We start from the raw sequence: 24,321 nt of genomic DNA, 5'->3' as shown, positions 1-24,321 counted from the left end.
ATGGTGAGATTCGAAATGGTCGGTAATCTGTTTGTTGACTTGGCTTTCGAAGACCTTAGAAAGGCATGGTAGGATAGATATAGGTCTGTAGCAGTTTGGGTCGAGAGTGTCCCCCCCTTTGAAGAGGGGGATGGCTGCAGCTGCTTTCCAATCTTTGGGAATCTCAGACGACACGAAAGAGAGGTTGAACTGGCTAGTAATAGGGGTGGCAACAATTTCGGCAGATAATTTTAGAAAGAAAGGGTCCAGATTGTCTAGCCCGGCTAATTTGTAGGGGTCCAGATTTTGCAGCTCTTTCAGAACATCAGCTGAACGGATTTGGGAGAAGGACAAATGGGGAAGGCTTGGGCGAGTTGCTGTGGGGGGTGCAGTGCTGTTGACCGGGGTAGGAGTAGCCAGGTGGAAAGCATGGCCAGCCGTAGAAAAATGCTTATTGAAATTCTCAATTATGGTGGATTTATCAGTGGTGACAGTGTTTCCTATCTTCAGTGCAGTGGGGAGCTGGGAGGAGGTGTTCTTATTCTCCATGGACTTTAGTGTCCCAAAACTTTGTTGAGTTGGTGTTGCAGGAAGCAAATTTCTGCTTGAAAAAGCCTTGGCATTTCTAACTGCCTGTGTATAATGGTTTCTAGCTTCCCTGAACAGCTGCATATCACGGGGCTGTTCGATGCTAATGCAGAACGCCATAGGATGTTTTTGTGTTGGTTAAGGGCAGTCAGGTCTGGGGAGAACCAAGGGCTATATCTGTTCATGGTTCTAAATTTCTTGAATGGGGCATGTTTATTTAAGATGGTTAGGAAGGCATTTAAAAAAAATATCCAGGCATCCTCTACTGATGGGATGAGATCAATATCCTTCCAGGATACCCCGGCCAGGTCGATTAGAAAGGCCTGCTCGCTGAAGTGTTTCAGGGAGCGTTTTACAGTGATGAGTGGAGGTCGTTTGACCGCTGACCCATTACGGATGCAGGCAATGAGGCAGTGATCGCTGAGATCTTGGTTGAAGAAAGCAGAGGTGTATTTAGAGGGCAAGTTGGTTAGGATGATCTCTATGAGGGTGCCCGTGTTTAAAGCTTTGGAGGTACCTGGTAGGTTCATTGATAATTTGTGTGAGATTGAGGGCATCAAGTTTAGATTGTAGGATGACTGGGGTTTTAAGCATGTTCCAGTTTAGGTCGCCTAGCAGCACAAGCTCTGAAGATAGATGGTGTCACGGTTCATGAATTCTCTCTCTCTCTCTCTCTCTCTCTCTCTCTCTGTTCCCAATCTCGGCCTGATTGTCTGCGCCAGCTGGAACCACTTATCTTCCCTTTATATGTTCTGTAACCAGTGTTTCTTGTTGTCAGATCATGTGTCGTGTGTCCGTGCTCTTCTCTTGTGTGGATTATCTGCTGTGCTCCTTCCTACTCATCCGGACACACTCCCCTGGTTTTCTCAGCACGTTATCATCGGAAGATGCGCCCGAGTCCCTGGGTCGGATTCCGTCTGAGTACAGTCTGTCTGTCCTGTTGCTGCTGTGAACTATATTCATTAAACCATCGTTGCTTGCATCTTGCATCCGCCTCTGTATTGTTACAGAACGATCTGACCAGACCATGGATGCAGCGAGTTCAACGAGTCTGACCGAATTCATTTCCCGCAGTATCACGAGAATGGATCAACAAGAGGAGAACATCTCCAGCACAGGTCGGGCAGTACAAGCCCTTGCGACGCAGGTATCCCAGCTGACCCAACAATTGCAACATCTGAGGGGTTCCGCTGCGCCACCTACACCGGCAGTTCAACCCGCCCCGCCAGAGCCGGATTCCCAGCTAGAGCCACGGCTACCGACACCAGAGGGTTATTCAGGTGATCCTGACTATTGCAGAGCTTTTCTTACAAGATGTTCCATGCATTTCTCGTTGCAGCCACGGACCTTCAACCGTGAACAGTCTAAGGTAGCATTCGTACTCACACTGCTATCAGGCAAAGCGGCTCTTTGGGGAACGGCGGTGTGGGCGAACCAGGACCCATGCTGCACCTCTTTCCAGACACTCTCCGAGGAGATGAGAAGGGTCTTCGATCGGGCCGTGGCGGGTAGGGAGACGGCCAGACTACTCGCTGACCTTCGCCAAGGAGACCGTTCAGTATCGGAATACTCCATCCAATTCCGCACTCTGGCCGCAGAGTGTCAGTGGAACGAGGAGGCGCAGTGGGACATGTTCCTGCATGGGCTGGAGGACCGGATCCAGAAGGAGATTTATGTTCTGGACCTTCCCAGGAGTTTAAATGGACTAGTGGAACTAGCCTTGAGGGTCGACGCTCGTCTGAGTTGTATTGGCCGCCGAGCATGCCCTAACAGACCGTATAATGACACGGAGGGCTGGCATGCCAGCGGCGGGAACACGGCCAGTTCAGCCTCCGCTCACGAACCCATGCAGCTGGGGAGAGCTCGCCTCTCCCGGGAAGAGAGGGAGAGGCGGAGATCCCAAGGACTGTCTCTACTGTGGTAGAGCGGGCCACTTTATCCACTCCTGCCCGGTAAAAGATCAGGCCCGGTAGTAAACATGAGGCTACTATCGGGTGGTGTCACCACAGAGAAAACCTCATCATCTACTCTCCTCCCGGTAAGACTAAGATGGGCCACCCACACACACGACACCCAAGCCTTACTGGACTCAGGAGCAGAGGGTAATTTCATGGACTTCAAGCTCGCTCACAAACTCCAGATCCCTATCACCTCACTCACGCACAAGATATCCGTCAACGCTCTCAATGGTCAAGAACTCCCCAACATTTCTCACACCACTGAACCTATCACACTCATCACTTCTGGCAATCACACTGAGACACTATCATTTCTACTCATGGACTCACCCCTTGCACCATTAGTTCTCGGCCATCCTTGGCTCACCCAACACAACCCCAGAGTTGACTGGGGTCATAACTCTATATCCATGTGGAGTAACAAGTGTCTTGAGTCCTGTTTAGTGTCTGCTTGTTCGTCTGTGTCTGATTCTGTGTTTCTAGAGGAGGCAGTGGATTTGTCTAACGTGCCCGTTGAATACCTCGACCTGAAGGAGGTGTTCAGTAAGTCCCGTGCTGCTTCTCTTCCACCGCATCGTCCCTAAGACTGTGCAATAGAATTATTGCCAGGTGAGTCTCCGCCTAAAGGCAAGTTATATTCACTCTCTGTTTCTGAGAGGGAGGCTATGGAGAGATACATCTCTGGTTCTCTGGCATCTGGATTCATTCGTCCTTCCTCTTCTCCAGCGGGGGCGGGGTTCTTCTTTGTGGGGAAGAAGGACGGATCTCTGCGTCCTTGCATTGATTACCGTGGGTTGAATAACATCACAGTGAAGAATACCTATCCCTTACCGTTGATGTCCTCAGCCTTTGAAAGGTTACAGGGAGCATCCGTGTTCACTAAGTTGGATTTACGTAATGCATATCATTTGGTTCGCATAAGGGAGGGGGACGAATGGAAGACCGCGTTTAACACCCCCAGAGGGCACTTCGAATATTTGGTCATGCCTTTTGGGCTATCCAACTCCCCAGCGGTTTTCCAGGCACTCGTCAATGACGTGCTGAGAGATATGATTGATCAGTTCATATATGTTTACCTGGATGACATACTGATTTTTTCTTCTTCTCTCCAGGAACACGTTCAGCACGTCAGACGAGTGCTTCAGAGGTTGTTGGAGAATGGACTTTTTGTCAAGGCGGAGAAATGCATTTTTCATCCACAATCCGTTCCATTCCTAGGTTACATCGTCTCGACTGAAGGTATTCGCATGGATCCCGACAAGGTTAAGGCTGTGTTGGATTGGCCAAGCCCAGATTCCTGTAAGGCCCTACAGAGGTTTCTGGGATTCGCCAATTTCTACCGGCGTTTCGTTCGCAACTTTAGCCAGATAGTCGCTCCTCTTACCGCCTTAACCTCCCCCAGAGTGATGTTCAGGTGGTCCGATACAGCCGAGGCTGCATTCGCCAAACTCAAGAGCCGCTTTGTTTCGGCTCCCATCCTCATAGCTCCCGATCCCTCGCGTCAGTTCGTGGTGGAGGTGGACGCTTCAGAGGTGGGGGTAGGTGCGGTACTTTCCCAACGTTCCTCTTCTGACGATAAGATGCACCCTTGCGCGTTCCTTTCCCATCGGTTATCACCTGCGGAACGCAACTACGACATTGGCAACAGAGAGTTGTTGGCAGTGAAGTTAGCACTGGAGGAGTGGCGCCATTGGTTAGAGGGTTCGGGGTACCTTTTATAGTTTGGACCGATCACAAGAATTTGGAATATATCAGAACCGCCAAGCGACTCAACTCCAGGCAGGCGCGGTGGGCACTCTTTTCGGACGTTTTGACTTCTCTCTCTCGTATCGCCCGGGTTCCAAGAATGTCAAACCCGATTCCCTTTCTCGCATTTTTGACCATTCCGAACGCCCATCCACTCCCGAGTGCATCCTACCCGGGACCCTAGTGGTCTCCACACTCACATGGGAGGTTGAATTGAGGGTCAAAACGGCCTTAGAAGGGGTAACGCCTCCGCCCGGTTGCCCGCCTAATCGGTTGTTTGTGCCGGAGGGGTCGGTCCGATGTTATTCGGTGGGGGCACTGCTCCAACGTAGCGTGTCATCCAGGAGTCAGCCGCACTAGCTTTTTGGTTAAGCAACGCTTTTGGTGGCCACTGATGGCTCGTGACATTCACAGTTTTGTCTTGGCTTGCTCGGTTTGTGCCACTGGGAAGACTTCTAATCGACCCCCAGATGGGTTACTCCAACCGCTGTCGGTCCCTTCGAGACCCTGGTCCCACATCGCGCTAGATTTTGTTACCGGCCTCCCGCCCTCCCAGGGCAAGACGGTTGTTTTGACCGTGGTGGACCGGTTCTCGAAGGCGGCTCATTTTATTCCCATGCCTAAATTACCATCTGCCAAGGAGACAGCGGTAACTGTCGTGGATCACGTCTTTCGCTTACATGGCCTGCCGATGGACGTAGTTTCTGACCGGGGGCCCCAATTTTTGTCCAAGTTTTGGCAAGAGTTTTGTAGGTTACTGGGAGCGAGTGTCAGCCTGTCTTCAGGGTTTCATCCCCAGAGCAACGGTCAAACGGAGAGGGCCAACCAAGATTTGGAGAGAGTGTTGCGATGTTTGGTTTCTAAGAATCCGTCTTCCTGGAGTCAACAACTCTCTATGGTTGAGTACGCTCACAATTCGTTGCCAGTGGCAGCCACGGGTCTCTCTCCGTTTGAGTGTAGTTTAGGTTACCAGCCACCTATCTTTCCCAGTACGGAGTCCGAGGTCACTGTTCCCTCCGCTCACGCTTTCATCCAGAGGTGCCGTCACGCATGGAGCAGAGCCCGTGAGACTCTTCTCCGGGTGGGGGCGCGCACCAAGGCTAAGGCCGATCGCCACCGGTCGAAGCCTCCGGTATACGTCGTTGGCCAAAGAGTGTGGCTTTCTACTAAGAACATTCCACTCCGATCCGTTTCGAACAAGCTTGCCCCCAAATTTATCGGCCCGTTCAAAGTCACCAGGATCATTAGTCCGGTGGCGGTCCGGCTCAAGCTTCCTCCGGCGTATAGGAGAATTCATCCTACCTTTCATGTGTCTAAAAAAAACCTGTGTTTCAGGCACGCATTAACCCGCCGGTCACGGTTCCCCCGCCACCACGACTTGTTGATGGGGAAACCACCTTTTCTGTCAATCGTATTTTGGACTCTAGAAGGAGGGGACGCGGATTCCAGTACCTGGTGGACTGGGAGAGTTACGGCCCGGAGGAGAGAAGTTGGGTGCCTGCTAGGGACATTCTGGATCACTCCCTTATCGATGATTTCAATCGACAGGTAAATTCGCCTGGGAACGCCAAGAGGCGTTCCTAGGGGGGTATTGTCACGGTTCATGAATCCACTGCCTCCCTCTCTCTTTCTCTCTCGTGTTTGTGTGGGCGTGGTTCCCAATCTCGGCCTGATTGTCTGCGCCAGCTGGAACCACTTATCTTCCCTTTATATGTTCTGTAACCAGTGTTTCTTGTTGTCAGATCGTTGTTTCTTCCCTGAGGTTGTGTCGTGTGTCCGTGCTCTTCTCTTGTGTGGATTATCTGCTGTGCTCCTTCCTACTCATCCGGACACACTCCCCTGGTTTTCTCAGCACGTTATCATCGGGAGATGCGCCCGAGTCCCTGGGTCGGATTCCGTCTGAGTACACTCTGTCCTGTTGCTGCTGTGAACTATATTCATTAAACCATCGTTGCTTGCAACTTGCATCCGCCTCTGTATTGTTACAGATGGGGGGCAATCAGTTCACATATGGTGTCCAAAGCACAGCTGGGGGCAGAGGGTGGTCTATAGCAGGCTGCAACAGTGAGAGACTTGTTTTTAGAGAGGTGGATTTTTAAAAGTAGAAGTTCAAATTGTTTGGGTACAGACCTGGTTAGTAGGACAGAACTCTGCAGGCTATCTTTGCAGTAGATTGCAACACCGCCCCCTTTGGCAGTTCTATCTTGTCTGAAAATGTTGTAGTTTGGAACTAAAATTTCAGAATGTTTGGTAGTCTTCCTAAGCCAGGATTCAGACACAGCTAGAACATCCGGGTTGGCAGAGTGTGCTAAAGCAGTGAATAGAACAAACTTAGGGAGGATGCTTCTAATGTTAACATGCATGAAACCAAGGCTATTACGGTTACAGAAGTCGTCAAAAGAGAGCGCCTGGAGAATAGGAGTGGAGCTAGGCGGGGCTCCGCGTAGGCAGTAAAACGGCTCCGGATAGGTGACTGCAGCCCAGGAGTGATTGATGGAACTCTTCAGCTGGCTAGCTCCGGAATAATTGATGTTTGCTCCGGAATCGACGAAAGCTTTAACTAGCTTCTGACCTAGTTTCTGATTAGCTTCTGGATTAGCTTCTGGCTAGTTTCTGACCTAGCTTCTGATTAGCTTCTGGATTAGCTTCTGGCTAACTTCATGGAGGATTACAGATTTGAGGTAAATAATACTTTTTTATAAATATAAATTGGTGAGGCGGGTTGCAGGAGAGTGTTTTGAAGATGAGTTTATGGAAAATAAAAATAAAATGTATGAAAAAAGTTATATATATATATATATATTTACATGGGACACGACAAGACGAGGACAAAAGACGTCTGAACTGCTATGCCATCTTGGAGATCAATGGGTAAAGGGTATAGGGTGCTATAAAGGGTATAGGGTGCCCTTTGGAACAAACAGAGTTGGTGGAGTAAAATCAATTCCCTGGGTTGTAACAGTCGCTGCTCTGGTTAGGTCAGTCAGTCAATTGAGGGAGCAACATGGGACACAAGGGTCTGCGTTCCAATGGTCTTATTTTTTCCCTGCTGGCTTCTCAGTGCGTTAGTAAAGATCAGGTTAGCTAAAGCCTAGCAAGGGGTATCGATTTGAGGCTGAGCACTCAAACAATGCCCTTCCTTACAGCAAATTTGTTGATGTCCTCTCTGACTTTACCTTCTGAGCCAATAAAATAATCCAATGTTTTATTGAGTGCCTGGATATTAGTGATCTCCAAATGTACAGTATATTCATGATAAACAAGAGCAAATACATAAATTACCCAGCTTTAGAGCACCACTCTTGCCCGTGACTATTTTCAACCTCAACAACAACACCCCCCCCAAACAAAGCAATACACAAACAAGTGAACTTTAAAGCACCTCGTTATGTGCCGAGTACAGTATGCTCATATTCAATCAACCACTTTTTCCACCCCTCTCTCTTTCCATGTACATATTATCTACATGGAAGTATTCAGACCCCTCTACTTTTTCCACATTTTGTTACGTTACACTTATTCTAAAATTGAATAAATCTTTTTTTCCCCCCTCATCAATCTACACACACTTTCCCACAAGTTTTTGAATTGTTTGCAAATGTATAAAAAAATTAACGGAAATATCACATTTACATACAGTACCAGTCAAAAGTTTGGACACAGCTACTCATTCCATTCTACATTGTAGAACAATAGAAGGCATCAAAACGATTAAATAACATATATGGAATCATGTAGTAACCAAAGAAAGTGTTCAACAAATCAAAATATAAGTAGCCACCCTTTGCCTTGATGAGAAACTCTGGAGCTTGTCCTCCGATTGCTACGCTTGGCCGGCCGGCCAGCTCTAGGAAAAGTCTTGGTGATTCCAAACTTCTTCCATTTAAGGATGATGGAGGCCATGGTGTTCTTGGGGACCTTCAATGCTGCAAACATTTGTTGGTACGCTTCCCCAGATGTGTGCATCGACAAAAGCCAGTCTTGGCGCTCTACGGACAATTCTTTTGTACAATTCCCAAACCTCATGGCTTGGTTTTTGCTCTGACTGTCAACCGTGGGACCTTATATACTTGGGTGTGCCTTTCCAAATCATGTCCAATCAATTGAATTTACCACAAGTGAACTCCAATCAAGTTGTAGAAACATCTCAAGGATGATCAATGGAAACAGGGGAGGCGGGTAGCCTAGTGATTAGAGTGTTGAGCCAGTAACCGAAAGGTTGCTGGATCAAATCCCCGAGATGACAAGGTAAAAATCTGTCGTTCTGCTCCTGAACAAGGCCGTTAACCCATTGTTCCCTGGTAAGCTGTGATTGTAAATAAGAATTTGTTCTTAACTCACCTGCCTAGTTGTTTTTTTAAACAGGATGCACCTGATTTCAAGTCTCATAACGGTCTGAATACTTATGTAAAAAAGGTATCTGTTTTTATTTTTAGTACACTTGTCAACTTTTTTTTTAAATTTATTTTCGCTTTGATGAGGATTTAAAAAAAAATCAATTTTAGAATAAGGATGTAAGGTAACACAATGTGGAAAAGGGATCTGAATATTTTCCATATGCACTGTATCTTTATTTACCTACATAATATCTCTCTGTTTGTCGCTGTCTGATTCGTTTGTGTGGGGAATTGCTTGAAAACCTCCATGGCGTCAATGCAGCAGAGAGAATGGCCAGGTTCAGGTAAAGCAAACCCTCTCCCTGTAACCCCAGACTGATTGATACTTTACAGAAGCCAGTTACTGACGTTCATGTTGCCTACTTCTGTGAAGTGACAGGTTTTCTGATACCCTGTTATCTTTACATAACTGCTGTGTGGGAGGACAGGCAGCGTTCATCAAGAGGAGGGCCAGTGCCACAGCCCTGCATATGCAGCTGAGAAAGGAGAGCTCTGTTTGGAGCTGTTGAGATGTGTAGGCAGGCACCCTCAAACTGGAATCTGGCTTACTGAGGGGAGAACTAAAAATGAAATTATGTAAAACACTCCAATGAACTCATAAGACAAACCGGGAATAGAAGTGGACTCTATGACTGAGTAAACAAAGTGGGGTTTAATTTGCAATCAAAAAGGATATTATGGAGTAGTTATGCATTTTCAATCTTTGCTGTATGGTTCATGAAGAACATTCCTGCCAGTAATATACTGTAGCTTTAGCAAACAATCTTATATTTAGCAGATTTAATTAGCCTGAGAACATTTATGAATTAAGATTATGAATTAAATAATGCTCAACTGGTGAAAAGTGAGACATAGCCAAGGCCTATAAAGATGCAATTTTAAATATTGTCTAATGTTGACATTAATATCAGTAAATATCAATTTAAACGTTCCCTTTGAAAGATAAACTACTATTGTAATTAACCAACCAACAGAGGACAGGATCAGAATTACAATTAAGGTATTGTTGCCTCAATGCAAGATAGCTGAAGATTGTATTCTACATTGGCCATTCAGTGAGAAATAACTTTAGTGGCCAGAACAATACAGTCCTCAACAAGACGTGACAGCTTTTGGCTTATCTCCCTGCCCCATGTTGATGGCTGTGCTGGCTGGCTTTACAGCTGCAGACCAATAGACTGACTCCCCAGGTGCATGCGGAGGTTATTTCCCCCTGATCCTCCACTGACAGTGCAAATCCACAGTTGTGTCCCAAATGGCACCCCATTCACTATGTAGTGCACTACTTTTGACTCGGGCTCTATGGGCCCTGCTCAAAGTTGTGCACTACATTGGGAATAGGTTGCCATTTGGAACGCACTCTGTCGAGGCAGCAGGCAGTGTCCCTTGGATCCCACAACAAAACCAGACAGAGCGGATTTCGGATGCTCCATCTCCTTAAATATGGCTGCTCCCTGGGGGGGTTTGTGTCACATTTTTCAGGGTTTTTACTGTGGATAGAGTGTAACCCTCCTCACCACTCTCCGACCTGGTTATTAATCTGTAAATTGATCGCAAACCCTCTTTCCCTGGGAGGTGTTTGCCGCTGTCTCCCTGGTTTAAATTGGGGGGGGGGGGGGGGGGTATTGGCTTTAGCCCTCTCTTATTTAGCCCAACTTTAGCCTGGTATAATGGAGCAATCTGCTCCCCTCTGAATATCCACCACCAACCCCCAGATGGGCTCTTGCCATAGTATTCATTGCTGTATTGGCTCCCTGAGACTACACTTTACTGGCCAGTTGACCCTGTCTCATTCATATTTATCCCAGTGTTGATGGGCTCCTATATCATCCCGTATTGCCTGAGTGGTTTCGATTTTATTTTTCTCCAGGGCAGTTAGACCTTAACTTAAAGGTTTTTTTTCTTCCGAATTCAGGAAAATAAGGTGTTTCATTGAAGTATTGAGATTGCATTTATGCTGCGGTTGATGATCCATTTAGTCTGAATGATGCCTGCACATTTGTGTGGGTTTGCTGAGGTTTTGTTGCTCATGCTAATCGGCATCACTCCTGCACATTTTAATCATCATTATTGGAACTAGTTGTATGACGGGTTGTATCTGAAAACACACATGGCAAACCATGTTAAAAGGATTTGCTAGAAAAATGCATCAGATGATGATGCCAAGCTGTGTTGGGCCTTTGGGAAAGTCAGATCTGAACAGTGCGTGCGTCATACTATATGAAGAAAAAGAGCAACAGCCTAGCATTAAGGAGAGTAAAAAACATCCAAAAAATGTTTTATAATTGTAAGATTGTTTTTTTGAAGACCCCCCATAGGCGAGGAAGAGTTTGAGGAAGAAGGTGGCTCTGCTTTGTGGTGAGTGAGTGTAAGGGAGTTGAGCGGTGGTGTGTGTGTATGAGCTCCACTTCAAGCTCCGCTCTGACTCACCCCAGTGGGTGAGGGCCAGGAGAACATAGGACACCCACGCCCTCAGCCCACACTCCCCACAGCTCAGCGCTCTACTGCTACTGGCCTGGAAGCTGAAGAACTCAGAGGGAGGGGGAGGACAGAGATGAAGAAAATAAGAAATACATATTTCCTTTTAAACTATTAATAGTCCACAGTCATCAATGTTATGTATGTTTTCCTTCGGATGCTGTGGGGGATCATAGGTGCGTGGGTAAAGTACCAGACCTAAACTGCAGATTATTAGTGGACACTGACTGAAAGGAGCGGTCTTTGAAATAAACATCAGGGTCTGAAATAGACAACGGTGTCCTGGCCATGAAAAAACTTGATGATGGCTGATGGTCTTTCTTCCTGTCTTTCTTCCTGTCTTTCTTCCTATCATACACCTGAAGGAAAAAAGCCTAAAGGAAAAGTTCTAAGAAAAGAATGTTGTGGCTTGCAGTGACCTCCACCCTTAGTCTGCTCGCTTTGCTGGTTCTTCTGCATTGTAATCTGAGGCACAACAGTCAAACAGATGAGATCCACCTTTGTGATTTGCGATCTGTGTTTTGAAACTTGCTGGTTGTCACCATACTCATCCCCCTGACAGATTACAATCTCAGCCCCAACTGGATGCAATTCAACTGTGTGGAGAAGCTGTGCCAGGGAATTGGAAATGACATTTTCAGTAATATTGCCTAACCCCAGCCAGCTTTCATCCTACCAGCACACCAGGAACACAAGTGGATGTTGGCTTTCATGTGGCATAGATTTTTATTTTCCAGAGATAGGCCTATAGCAAACCAGCTACCCAGGGGGTCTATATTGGAAGGCAATTACAGGAGGTAGAGAAGTCCCCAATACTGTGTTATTTGGCCTTTTACCCTACTACCCTACCTGAATGAGACAATAGTTTATTGTCCCAGGCACAAAAGGCAAAGAGGCACACACTCGTTTCTAATTCTTCCAACAAACGGGACCGACAGTAGCTACATGTTTCAAGACACCTTTCTCCACTCCAACAAATATTAACCAGCACAATCAAAGCTCGTAATAAGACCACTGTAACAAGCATGACATGAGGCATCATTGAACCTGAAAGGCATAAGGAAGTGGAGGTAATGCACAGCTGTGTTCACAGTAAAGATAAAGTTACATTTGTGAAGGCCAAGGCAGGTGGAAATTGAGGCGCGGCAGGTGGCAATTATGGATGAGCGTGCAAATGCAACATTTTGTTTAGCTCCTCACACCACAAGGTAATGAAATGCACACTGAATGCAAATTTGTGCACGCTGCATTCACAAAATCATCTGTGGTTAGTGTGGTAATGCAGATCACGTACCCGGTAGGGGATGCAAGGGGAGGGAGGGTCAGTAACAATTAAGGCAGATAATTAACCCATGTCGCAAGCTGGAGTTGCCGTGGCATTGATGGCTATCTTTGTTACGAGAGCTAATGGATTGTAACGTTTCACGTTAAGACATCAAGACGGCCCCTCATCATACATCAGACAAAAATGTGTGCGTGATGAATTGTGTGTTTATCTTATTTCCCCTGTCCTTGTTCCCTGTCAGGCCTGTCACAGCGGTGCACCAAATCCTATGTAAAAGGCTAATAAAGAAGCAAAGACTGGCACCAGGGGCGGACCACAGTTGATGCTGGTGCCACTTTTCATTTAGCATCATTACTCAGCAGCCAACTACTAAAGCACTCTGTCTCTTACAGAGCTCTGTATCGGAAGGAATAAGAGATACAGTTTAAAGCCATAAATACATCATGCGTCTTCCCTTCTTCAATAGGGCATGAATCATGATAAAACAAACAGAACCAAGAGCATATACAGAAACTGATTTGTATCATCTGACCAAGGAATACTGCAGAAGAAAATCTGAAAATATATAATATGAAATATGACATTTTGGACCTGAAAAGAAGCTGGGGAATTAATTATACCCCTTTAATAAATTCTCTATTCAGAGGAGGCACGATTATCTTGTATAGTTCAATTATGTCATTGTCACCAGATGGGATCCTCTGTCGTCCTTTCGGGGCTGCTTGTGCTCCAGGCCCTTGTGGATTTGGAAGATAACATTTAGGAGTTCTGCATGTTGCTGTCAGGCAACCTTCACCTAGGATGCCGTGCTGTTTGGAGCGTGAGCCCCTGAGTAGACACAGATGATTAATGCTCGGCGAGGCAGCAGGCACCTGCATGAGTCTTATCCATTGTGTGTGGAGACAGGCCAAGAGGGAGCCCCAGCAATTAAAAAAGGACACCACTGGCTATGATGATATTACTCAAATAGCTTCAACTAACTTCAAATAAACCCCAGTGTCTGTGATAGATAACTACTCTGATTAGGCCTTTCTTATTCACCAAATCAGCACTAATGCCAGTTGTGTTTTCGGCTTTGTTTATAAAGGCGACACAATTCAGTAGTCTTTTAAATAATCAGATCACCTCTGAAAAGATCTGATGTGATTGGTCAAAAGACCAATTAGTGGGAAAAAAAGATCAGAATTGGGTTGCCTGTCTAAACGCAGTCTTAGAGACACAATTGGTGGATAAGAGGATAATAAAATAGACCATCGTTATAACCTAGACAACAGAAGTCAACAACACCATCAGCATCGATTTGCACAGCTCTGCCAGATACATAATTGCAGGGCTGTAAGGGGGAAAATATAGGGTTAGGAGCAAATAATGACGAAAATGATCATCTATAGTTTGCAGAGAGATTTTCATGAACGGCAAAGTGTTGATTTTATTTTGATACCCCCGGCCTCAAACTGTTGGAGCCAAGCATCACATTATACATCCATCCACAGATGGTTCTTTGATGAGCAATCAGGTCAGATATTTCAATTGACGCACGTATCTCATGGTGTATTCAAAGTGTTAATTGTTACACTGAAGAGGAAGTGATAATTAAGAGATCTCTTGCTTTTCTTAATGGTGTCAGGATGCAACTGAGAGAGGAGGGGAAAAGGGATGGGGTTGTTTCAAAGAAAACACAATTCTTATCAATCATTTGTTTGGAGATGAGTTGAGAACATGCCCAGCAGCTCACTGTTATGTCTGTCTCTGACTGCTGTTTTGGAGTTTGTGTTTGGTAGAGGCATTGTCAGAAGGTTGGCTGGACCTTTCTTAAAGCTGCAATGTGTCACTTTTTTGGCGAGCTGACCAAAGTCACAGAAATGTGAGTTATAGATATGTCATTCTCATTGAAAGCAAGTCTAAGAAACGGTATATATGTTCTATGTGTGCTATTTCTATGCTCCCGTTCTTAAGTTTTGTTCTTGCGTCTTTTTGATTTTGTACACCAGCTTCAAATAGACAAATACAATACTTTTGGTTATGGAAAATATGTTTCACATAGATGGTACAATGATTCTCTACACTATACTTGTTTGTGTCACAAACTAAAATCAAGCGAACTATTAGAATTTTAGCAACCAGGAAATGGCAGAGCGATTTCTACATATTGCATCTAGATCACTTCACTTCTCCCTTTTTGTTTCCAAGCTTTTCTGCAGAAGCTTCCAACATATCTCACTTCTCCATAAAAATAAGGGGCACCAAACCCCCTCACAGGGTTGGTTAACTCTTGAGGTCCCTGGTCTCTCTACTACCAACCTAGGTAAATCAGCCTTCAGTTGTAATGCCCCTCACACCCCATCCCTGGTGCCAATAGGGCAGTTTAGAACACTGATGAGGGATGAATTCAAATCAAAAGTATATTTGTCACATGCACCAAATACAACAGGTGTAGTAGACCTTACAGTGAAATGCTCACTTACAAGTCCTTAACCAACAATGCAGTTGTATATATACCCCACAAAAGTTTACAAATAATGTTTTGTTTTTATTTATATATTTTTTATTTGAATAATTCACTGAGGTTTGCAAGTGTTTTGGTTGATTGTAGTGCTTTATTAGGGTTGTTGAGATGTTGTGTGCCTGTATCTGCTGTATCCTGTAGTTAATAAAGTTCTTTCTGTTTTATTGATTTATTTAATAATCATGTTGTGAGTTGTTTGTAATCAGGGCACCATTGTTTTGAGGATGGAGTTGGTAATAAACTGTAACGTCTGCTCCCAATTCACACTCTCAAACACATAGATCCCCTGAACGCAGCTCACTCTCAAACACATAGATCCCCTGAACGCAGCTCACTCTCCAGATCCCAATCACCTGAATTCTGATCTACTGTTCACATAGCTGTATGTCATTTACACACACTATTTAGTTCAGTTCTTTGCACCCTATCATTGTGACATATTGTTTGTTTTGATACACATTTCTATTCGGAGTGCTGGTTTTCCCGTATTAGTCCTCCTGTGTATCATAGTTTGGCCTGCCTCACTAACGACACCTTTTTGCCTATTCCCTGCCTGTACTTTTGCCTATTGGATTTCCTATTATCAACCTCTTGCCTAATCTCCTGGAGTACGTTACTAGTCTTTTCCTTGCCTGTACTGTTGCCTTTTTGGACCCCCTGTGTATGACCTTCTGCCTGCCCCTGGACCCAGTTACCTGCCACCTCCTGTGGTCCTTTACAAATATACACCTGCTGTTCCCTGTGCTTGAAACCAGCTCTCGGTCTTCCATCGTATTCATTACAGAAACTTGTCGTTTTCTCATTAGGTTCATATGGATTATAGTCAAATTGCATGCCTGCCTCATACAGGCCGGTATTTCTGAGTTAATTTAGTTGTTACGTCCCACACTGTTTCCCTGACTGAATACGTTTCAATTGTTAGAATTTCTTGCTTCATTTTCAACATAATTCTGTCTAATTTAGACTTGAAGACACGTACTCAGCTGTCAACTTTTGTAGCTGATCAATTTATATCAGTTTCTGCAGTCTTTAATGATGAGCAAGTGTCAGTGGAGTTGGCTGTCATATGTTAATAATCATTCCTTCACAGGCCCACATTCCGTAGTTGTCCTGCTGTCGTTTGTTTGATTAATTTCGGAGGCGTCGCTCCCCTCTGAGGAAACAATAGAAGCACCGCATCCAGAAATAGTTTAACGCAACCCAGGCCTAATCTGTTCGCAATCCAAACTGATTAATCCTCATTTGACAGGTTGCCGTATTCTCTGTAATTAAGTCAAATCATTCATTAATATTCGCTCACCATCAGAGTGTGAGTCTCATGAACGTGGACGTGTTCAGCTGTCAGCGGTGTCTTCTTCCATTACCTCATAAAGATCCCTGAAAACTACAGCGTCTTGGAAGTTTAAGCGCCATCATGGATATATTGTGTCGACAATACAGCTCCTGCTCCTCCTAACTTTCTTCTTCTTGCAATTTATTGCTTTTCAAAGTTTTTGTTCTGACGTTTGGCTTGAAACACTGCCTGGAGACAAGGTGTTCTCTTTCTTGCCTCTATTGTGTATTTTGTCAATCCCACCACATTGTAGAGGACAAATCATTTGAGAAGACATTTGATTTTGTTCTCATACACTGACTTTATCAATATTGATCAATGTACATCTGAAGGGTGGTGGTGGAAGGACCCATCTCTTGGAAAATTGTCCTGGGACTCTGAGGAATTGGAAACCCAACTAGCTTGAACTTATCCTTTTCAGAAAAAAACGGTACTGTATCGAATGCCACAGGAGCGGGAAAGCATAAAGAATCAGAAAGAAACAGCTTCCAAGGGACAGAGTAAAAATTGTCATGTTAGTTTTAAGTAAAGATCAAGAACAAGTGATTCTCGTTAATGAGTATCTGAAATGTCGGGGGATTGGCAGAGGGTACGCGAGCAAGGTGACATTTATTCTCTCCTACTTAATAGCTCTAGTAACAGAGCCATCCTTGACTCCGGTCTCCTCCTCTCTGTCATTTAATTAACCTTTGCGCAGATTAAAATGTTATCCGGTGTTATCTAAAAGCAGAGGGTGCAAAGAACAGCTTCTTGCTGAGTTTTAAGCCTATATGAAGTGAGATGTTCGGTTCGCCGCAATCTATTCCCTGCACACTAGGGATACTAGGTATAATATGTGCTTTGATATTCGGAGGAATTATCATTGGGCGATGAAAAGGAGAATGAACAGGTTGGCTGGTCTGTCTCTTCAGAAGCCAGCTGATTGGCATGGCAGCCCTGTGACAAATCACTGGGGCTAGATTAAACAACTCAGCTTCTGATCGTACGGCCACTCACTGCCTGTTGCTTCTGTCCTGCTTCCATCGCGTGGTCTATGCAACACTGACACATCTGAATGGGCCAATTGTCATCATAATGTGTGGGAAGAAAGTCCCACAGGATAAGAGGAAAATCAATGCAACAATGCTTGGTTGTCATGCTGTGCACTACACATTCAAATCCAAAACTGATGTAGGTTTATTAAAAGTACTACACAAAATGTACTAATGTGCATGAGGATGTTCTGATGAAAATGACTAAAATTGCTTCTTAAAGACCTCATGCAGTGATTTCTCATATGTTGTAATGAAGAAGCATAGTCAAAGCAGTTAGGTACTATCAAACCTGAACTATATTATGTTTAATCATTCAGGAATTCATACTGTTTTCTGAAAAGATCCATCAACATAATTCAAGTTTTGTAATTGAACCTTTATTTAACTAGGCAAGTCAGTTAAGAATAAATTCTTATTTTACAATGACGGCCTACCACGGCCAAACCCTCCCCTAACCCGGACAATCCTGGGCCAATTGTGTGCCGCCCTATGGGGCTCCCGATCAAGGCCGGTTGTGATACAGATCGATCCAGGGTCTGTAGTGACGCCTCGATCACTGAGATGCAGTGCTTCAGACCGCTACGCAACTCGGGAGCCTCCAAATGACAAGCTGATAAGGTGACAAGTTATCCAGCCAATTTGCAAACTTACAAGAAATCCCTTTATTACTGTGTCAACGCATTTGTTACACATCTGTAATACAATACCAATATCGGCTTGTGTGTCCGAAAGAGTTTTGATACTGAAGGGTGTAACAAACCCTCATCCAACTGATTTTTTTATTAGAACATTTCATTTTTCTACCATGTTTATCACCCATGAGAGAGGATGGCAGAGGCTACGGTAGAGATGATCCGGCTACAGGATTCACAGGCCTATAAAGTGGGTTTATTGTGATTTGTGTAGCTCCACATCTCCTGATATCATGATTGCCAGGATGTGCCTGGGAATAGACAGACCAGGTGGATGTGTCGGAAGCAATTTAGGCTAGTGAAACCATACAGCTACGGTAACTGCTTGCATTGTACTAACCATAATTGGCAATAAGGTGAGGGCTGATACCGCACCATCTCTTGTACCTCATCATTGTCCTTCCCTTCCCTGCGACTGATGGCTATAAGCTATAAGCTTGGGTTGTCAGGGAGCAAAAACAGAATCGGCTCTGAAACCGCTGACACTCAGGTTTATAAAAGATTGATGTGATGCCTCCCAGCCTTGCACACTTTCTGTGTTGTTTGTCGGCAAGGAAACAACCAGGTACAATCCCCATGTGATATCTGGCATGCTGAATGTTTTATGACTCCGGAGTGCATCGGGACAGAGGTGCTGCGACGTTTGGCTACTTCAGGAAATTGTCTTGTGTTGCCCCATGGGACGAAAAGGGAATCATGAAAGAGATGCCAGAATAAGACAAGAGACAGCAGCCACTTCGGTGTTTCTTCTGTTTCTCAATTTCTGTGACACAAAAGCTTGCTTGCTCTGTACCGGTACCACCTGTATGTAGCCTTGTTATTGTTTTTTTTGTGTTACTTTTAATTTTTTACTTTAGTTTAACTCTATTTCTTGAAATGCATTGTTGGTTAAGGGCTCATAAGTAAGCATTTCATGGTAAGATCTACACCTGTTGTATTCTGCGCATTAAACAAATACAATTGGATTTGAACAACAGTAGCCTACTGTCTCACACTTATTCATTTAAGATGTTAACAATTGGACCCTGCTAACAATGAATGATTCATAACTATAACAAATGTTTCTATACATTGACATAACCAATTCATATAGTTCATGACAGGCATAACAGAAATAATTGTCATAATGTTTCATTCAAAAGTGGGAAAATGCTGTTGGGAAGTTATTTTGTCAAGTTTTGGTGGACTGTCTGTCCTGAAATAGCAAAGAACAGTAAATGTGACAAGTTTCTTTGTTCATGAGCGGATGAATTTATGTTGCTAAAGAAAGATTCTCACAAATTAATGAGTTCTTGTTGTTCTGGCAGTAAACCCTCCCTGAGAATTCCAGCAGCACCAGTTTAGGTGGACCTGTGTTGCTGCCATGGTAACATTTAGAATACATCTCTGATGTTGCCTCTCAGGCAGTATGCACGCATGTTATTTATATTGTATATCTCCATACCTTATGTTAAACTATTAACCTCTTCCAAGAACAGGATGTTTTTCTCCTTCAAGAGAAAATAAAAACATGTCAATTACACACAATTTAATTTTAAAGAACCCCCACTGTACATTGCACGCTACCTACATATGTGCAAAGAAATTATCTTAATCATTGGAAGTAAATTCAACATTTTATTGACTCAATTTAGTTTGGACAGAAATATGTGTATCTCTTTGTTACGTCACCTGAAGACTAACTCTCTACTTAAGGTTGTGTATAGAGAGCTTTACGCATACTAAGTGTTCTTGATGTGAAAATGTGAATAATCTTTGCTTATTTAAAATAGTCACAAGCTACCCTGTTAGTCTCTTCATCAGGATATATTGTGCATCCAAGATTGTCATCGTTGTGTTCCTTTTGATGATTAACTTTAATACCCATCTTTTTTTCTAATCATTTGATGTTTGAGTTGACTTCTACTGACGAGCTGTCACTTTTTGAAACAAACATAGCAACCATAATTAATAACAAGCAAGAGTCTGTCAAAGACACCATTCACAGTGTTGATTTTCTCACATTTATTAGTTATGCTTCTTGCTACACGCTCTTTTTTCATAATTAACAGAGCATACGCTATAGCTTTAATTACAACAACAAAAAAGGCACAAACACAACAAAATCTAAAGTATAATGTTACTTGATTGCCATAAGCTGTGCTATGGTGTGTGGGATACTTTGAGTTCTCATTCGGGGACATTCACAATCAAATGATCATGTACAAATTAAAACAATCTCACACCTTAAAAGTGTTCACAGACTGTTTAAATGAACTCCCACACTAAGCTGAGGTGAGAAGAACAGCTCTGAGAATAACTCTGGCTTTGTCAGATTGCCTTATGTCTGACTTTATTTCCAAACTTTTATATTTTATGAGCACATATATTCCTTTAACCTCCTACTGCAATGTCACAATCTAGAGGTGTTCATGGGCTTTTACAGTATGATTTTTCTTTTAAATGCAATGTACTTACGGTAATGTACGGTTTTCAAAATAATTTTAAAATGTTGCATGGTAGGATCCTATAGGACCAAAACAAGCCATTTTGTGACCAACTTTTTATTTAGTTTGTCATTTTTTCAGAAGGGGGGTTACAGGTACGTGTGAACTGAGTAGACAAAACATTAGGAACACATTCCTAATATTGAGTTGTACTCCCTTTGTCCTCAAAACAGCCTCAAGTCAACGTGGTGAGTCGTCTACAAGGTGTCGAAAGAGTGCTGGCCTATGTTGATGCCAATGCTTCCCACAGTTGTGTCAAGTTGGCTAGATGTCCTTTGGGTGGTGGACCATTATTGATACACACGGGAAACTGGTTGTCGAACATCTCATTCCAAAATCATGGAATTGGTACCCCCTTTGCTGCTATAGCCTCCACTCTTCTGGGAAGGCTTTCCACTAGATGTTGGAACATGCTGCAGGGACTTGGTTCCGTTCAGCCACGAGCATTAGTGTGGTCAGGCACTGATATTGGGCAATTAGGCCTGGCTTGCAGTCGGCATTCCAATTCATCCCAAAGGTGTTCGATGGAGTTGAGGTCAGGGCTCTGTGCAGGTCAGTCAAGTTCTTCCACACCGATCTCGACAAATCATTTCTGTATGTGCACAGGGGCATTGTCATGCTGAAACGGGAAATGGCCTTCCCCAAACTTTTGCCACAAAGTTGGAAGCACAGAATCCTCTATGTCATTGTAAGCTGTAGCATAAAGATTTCCCTTAACTGGAACAAAGGGGCCTGAACCATGAAAAACAGCTCCAGGCCATTACTCCTCCACCAAACTTTACATTTGACACTATGCATTGGGGCAGGTAGCGATCTCCTTGCATCCACCAAACCCAGATGGTGAAGCATTATTCATCACTCCAGAGAATGCGTTTCCACTTATTCAGAGTCTAATGGGGGCGAGCTTCACACCACTCCAGCCGACGCTTGGCATTGTGCTTTGTGATGTTAGGCTTGTGTGCGGCTGCTTGACCATGGAAACCCATTTCATTAAGCTCCCGATGAACAGTTCTTGTGCTGACGTTGCTTCCAGAGGCAGTTTGGAACTCAGTAGTGAGTGTTGCAACCAGAGGACAGATGATTTTTTACGAGCTACACGCTTCAGCACTCAGCGTTCACGTTCTGTGAGCTTGTGTGGTCTACCACTTTGCGGCTGAGCCGTTGTTGCACTTAAACGTTTGCACCTCACAATAACAGCACTTATAGTTGACCTGGGCAGCTATAGCAGGGCAGAAATTTGACAAACTGACTTGTTGGAAAGGTGACATCCTATGACGGTGCCTCATTGAAAGTCACTGAGTTCTTCAGTAACGCCATTCTACTGCCAATGTTCGTCTATGAAGATTGCATTGCTGTGTGCTCGATTTTATACACCTGTCAGCAACGGGTGTGGCTGAAACAGCCAAATCCACTAATTTGAAGGGATGTCCACATACTTTTGTAAATATAGTATATCTCTGACTATCAACCCCACTTATAGATGTTGGAGTTTCTGTGTGGTGATGCTGGGATCCTTTGATGAGTGCAATCAGGTCTCTCTGTTCTGCACGTGGGCAACACAAAAGTATCATCTCAGTAATTGCTAGTTATTAAAGCTGATAATCAGCCCCAGTGTGCAATGAAGTATAATGACCATCGTTGATGGACCTATCTCTGAGGATGTGAAAAGCCCTCATGCATACGTACAGTATGGGGGTGAAAACATAGGGAGTGCGGTCGTGTGAGAATTAAACTTAAAACAGTTTCTCAGAACCACAACGACTGTTGTGATCGACTGTCATTTACTCACCAAATGGGGACTTCAGTGGGGTCTTCAGAGATGGAGTACCGCATTAGGGAAATTACCTCTTTACCTTGTTATTCCAAATTATATTCCATATAGAAATTCTATTGCTGTAAGACATACAGTGCCTTCGGAAAGTATTCAGATCCCTGGACTTTTTCCACATTTTGTTACGTTTAGAAATGTTTGCGAATTTATAAAATACAAATAACTTGAAACATCACATTTGCATAAGTTTTCAGACCCTTTACTCAGTACATTGATTAAGAACATTTTGCAGCGATTACAGAGTTTAGTCTTCTTGGGTATGTCGTGACTTTACTTTCATTCATCTGATGACTGTTATTTATTGAATCAACTATGTTTAATTGTTACCCGATTTAATTGAATCATGTAACAATTAACTCATTAGGAATTTGGGGCACCACAAGAGAAGTTGTTTGAAGTTTAATTCAGGAGATGGTAACTCTAAAGGTCTTTAACTATCACATCCATAAAACTGTCAAAGCATTAATCATAACTTATCATTTTCAACAGTCGTAACCTCCTGCAACTGCAAAATCCACCTTACTGGTGATTCAGTACTACACAAATTGGTTTAATTATTTATTTATTAGCTAACTAAATGATAACACAGGATAGCATGCACACTTAATACATTAAGAAAAAGTCCCAAGCGGACAGACACAAAATGGTGGCTATTTACACAACTACATGGAGAGAAAAGAGAGAGAGAGACACCTATTGTTGACACAGTCTAAACTATTCTCACAGTAATCAAATACTTTGCACATGAACCACCATCCGTTAGGAGTAAGAAATCATTCATGTATTTACGTGTGAATGCCTTCGTTCACCGTTTATCTCTGTCGGAACCAGCCCTCCTTAGGAACGGTGATGGGCCTTTTAGCGGCATGCGTAAGGCTCTGATTGTCCGAAAAGGTCCAGACCAACCTCTTCTAGTGTTGTTCACTCTGGACAATGCTCCTGTCGTGGACATTCTTACACAGGGACACCTAAAGTCAATATTAAATGAATCATTGTTTATTGTCAGCGCTGGAGAGGTTCCAACCAACTCTATGCACCATCGTACAGATGTTAACCAGGAGCTCTGCCTGGCTGTCCCAGCAGTTGTCTTATATACAGCTATACACAGACAAGTTATATTAGCATGATTTAGCATCATTAATGAATCATTACTGCTTTGTTTCACTTGTGTGAAAGACCAATGCTGGTTCATAACATGTGACAGACTAATACCTCACGAGGCATCTCTCTAAGCTAAGGCCTATCTTTCGGTCGTTCTCAAAACAAGGTCTGGGCGTACTGCCAAATTGCAGCTACACTACTGATAGTGAGGATTTGGACAGTCAACCACTTGCATGAACACAGACATTGATTTATAGAACAGCACATGAATAGAACACAGACATGAGGTATAAGAAAAACAAACATTAAAATTCCCATTACACTCATTTGAAGATAGGCTAGCTAGCCATGCTGGTGGTTCCCATGGGTCGATGAGAGTAGCGTAATACGGTGATTTGAGATGAGTAGTACAGTGGTCCCACTTAAATGTGGTTTTCTACATACGTACCTTGGGACAGCTAATCAGCTGTACCAGTGATTGTCTGAGAGGGAGAGTTTTCTACAAATCGTGTTGGTATTCAGGGTTCAAACCTCTTTGTATTTGAGCTGCAGCTCGACGCCTTTCTAGTCTATGAGATTCAGAGTTCAAACCACTTAGGTCGTGGGCTGCAACTCCGTCTTTCCTGGTCTAAATGTTAATTTATTTACGGATCCTTTTATGCACTCTGGTAGAAGGGGACGGTTCCATCAGGCTGACACTCTGACCTCACTCGGGAAACAAAGCACATTCCTCTAAACAGGGTGTGAACTGTCAACCCCCCAGCAGCTCCCTCCTCCCCTCTGTGGGTGAGGGAGGGTATTTTTACTGTCATCCATTGCCAAGTTGATCTGACCCATTCACATCATCACAGGACAGTCATGACAGGTATGACACACCTGTATTTGGGGAGTTTCTCCCATTCTCCCA

General features: G+C 44.0%; 1 long non-coding RNA gene across 1 annotated transcript; it reads left to right on the top strand.

Moving 5' to 3' along the window:
• The first annotated feature begins 1,355 nt into the window (after window positions 1-1,355).
• Window positions 1,356-6,994, top strand: LOC135519380 (uncharacterized). Its single transcript, XR_010452288.1, has 3 exons — window positions 1,356-1,847; window positions 5,607-5,819; window positions 6,014-6,994. It is a non-coding gene; the product is annotated as an uncharacterized LOC135519380 (long non-coding RNA).
• The last annotated feature ends 17,327 nt before the right edge of the window (window positions 6,995-24,321 follow it).

Source organism: Oncorhynchus masou, chromosome 29 (assembly GCF_036934945.1).
Source record: "Oncorhynchus masou masou isolate Uvic2021 chromosome 29, UVic_Omas_1.1, whole genome shotgun sequence".
NCBI lineage: Eukaryota > Metazoa > Chordata > Actinopteri > Salmoniformes > Salmonidae > Oncorhynchus > Oncorhynchus masou.
Note: the sequence above shows the minus strand (reverse complement) of the source record. Positions and strands in the feature narration are given on the sequence as shown.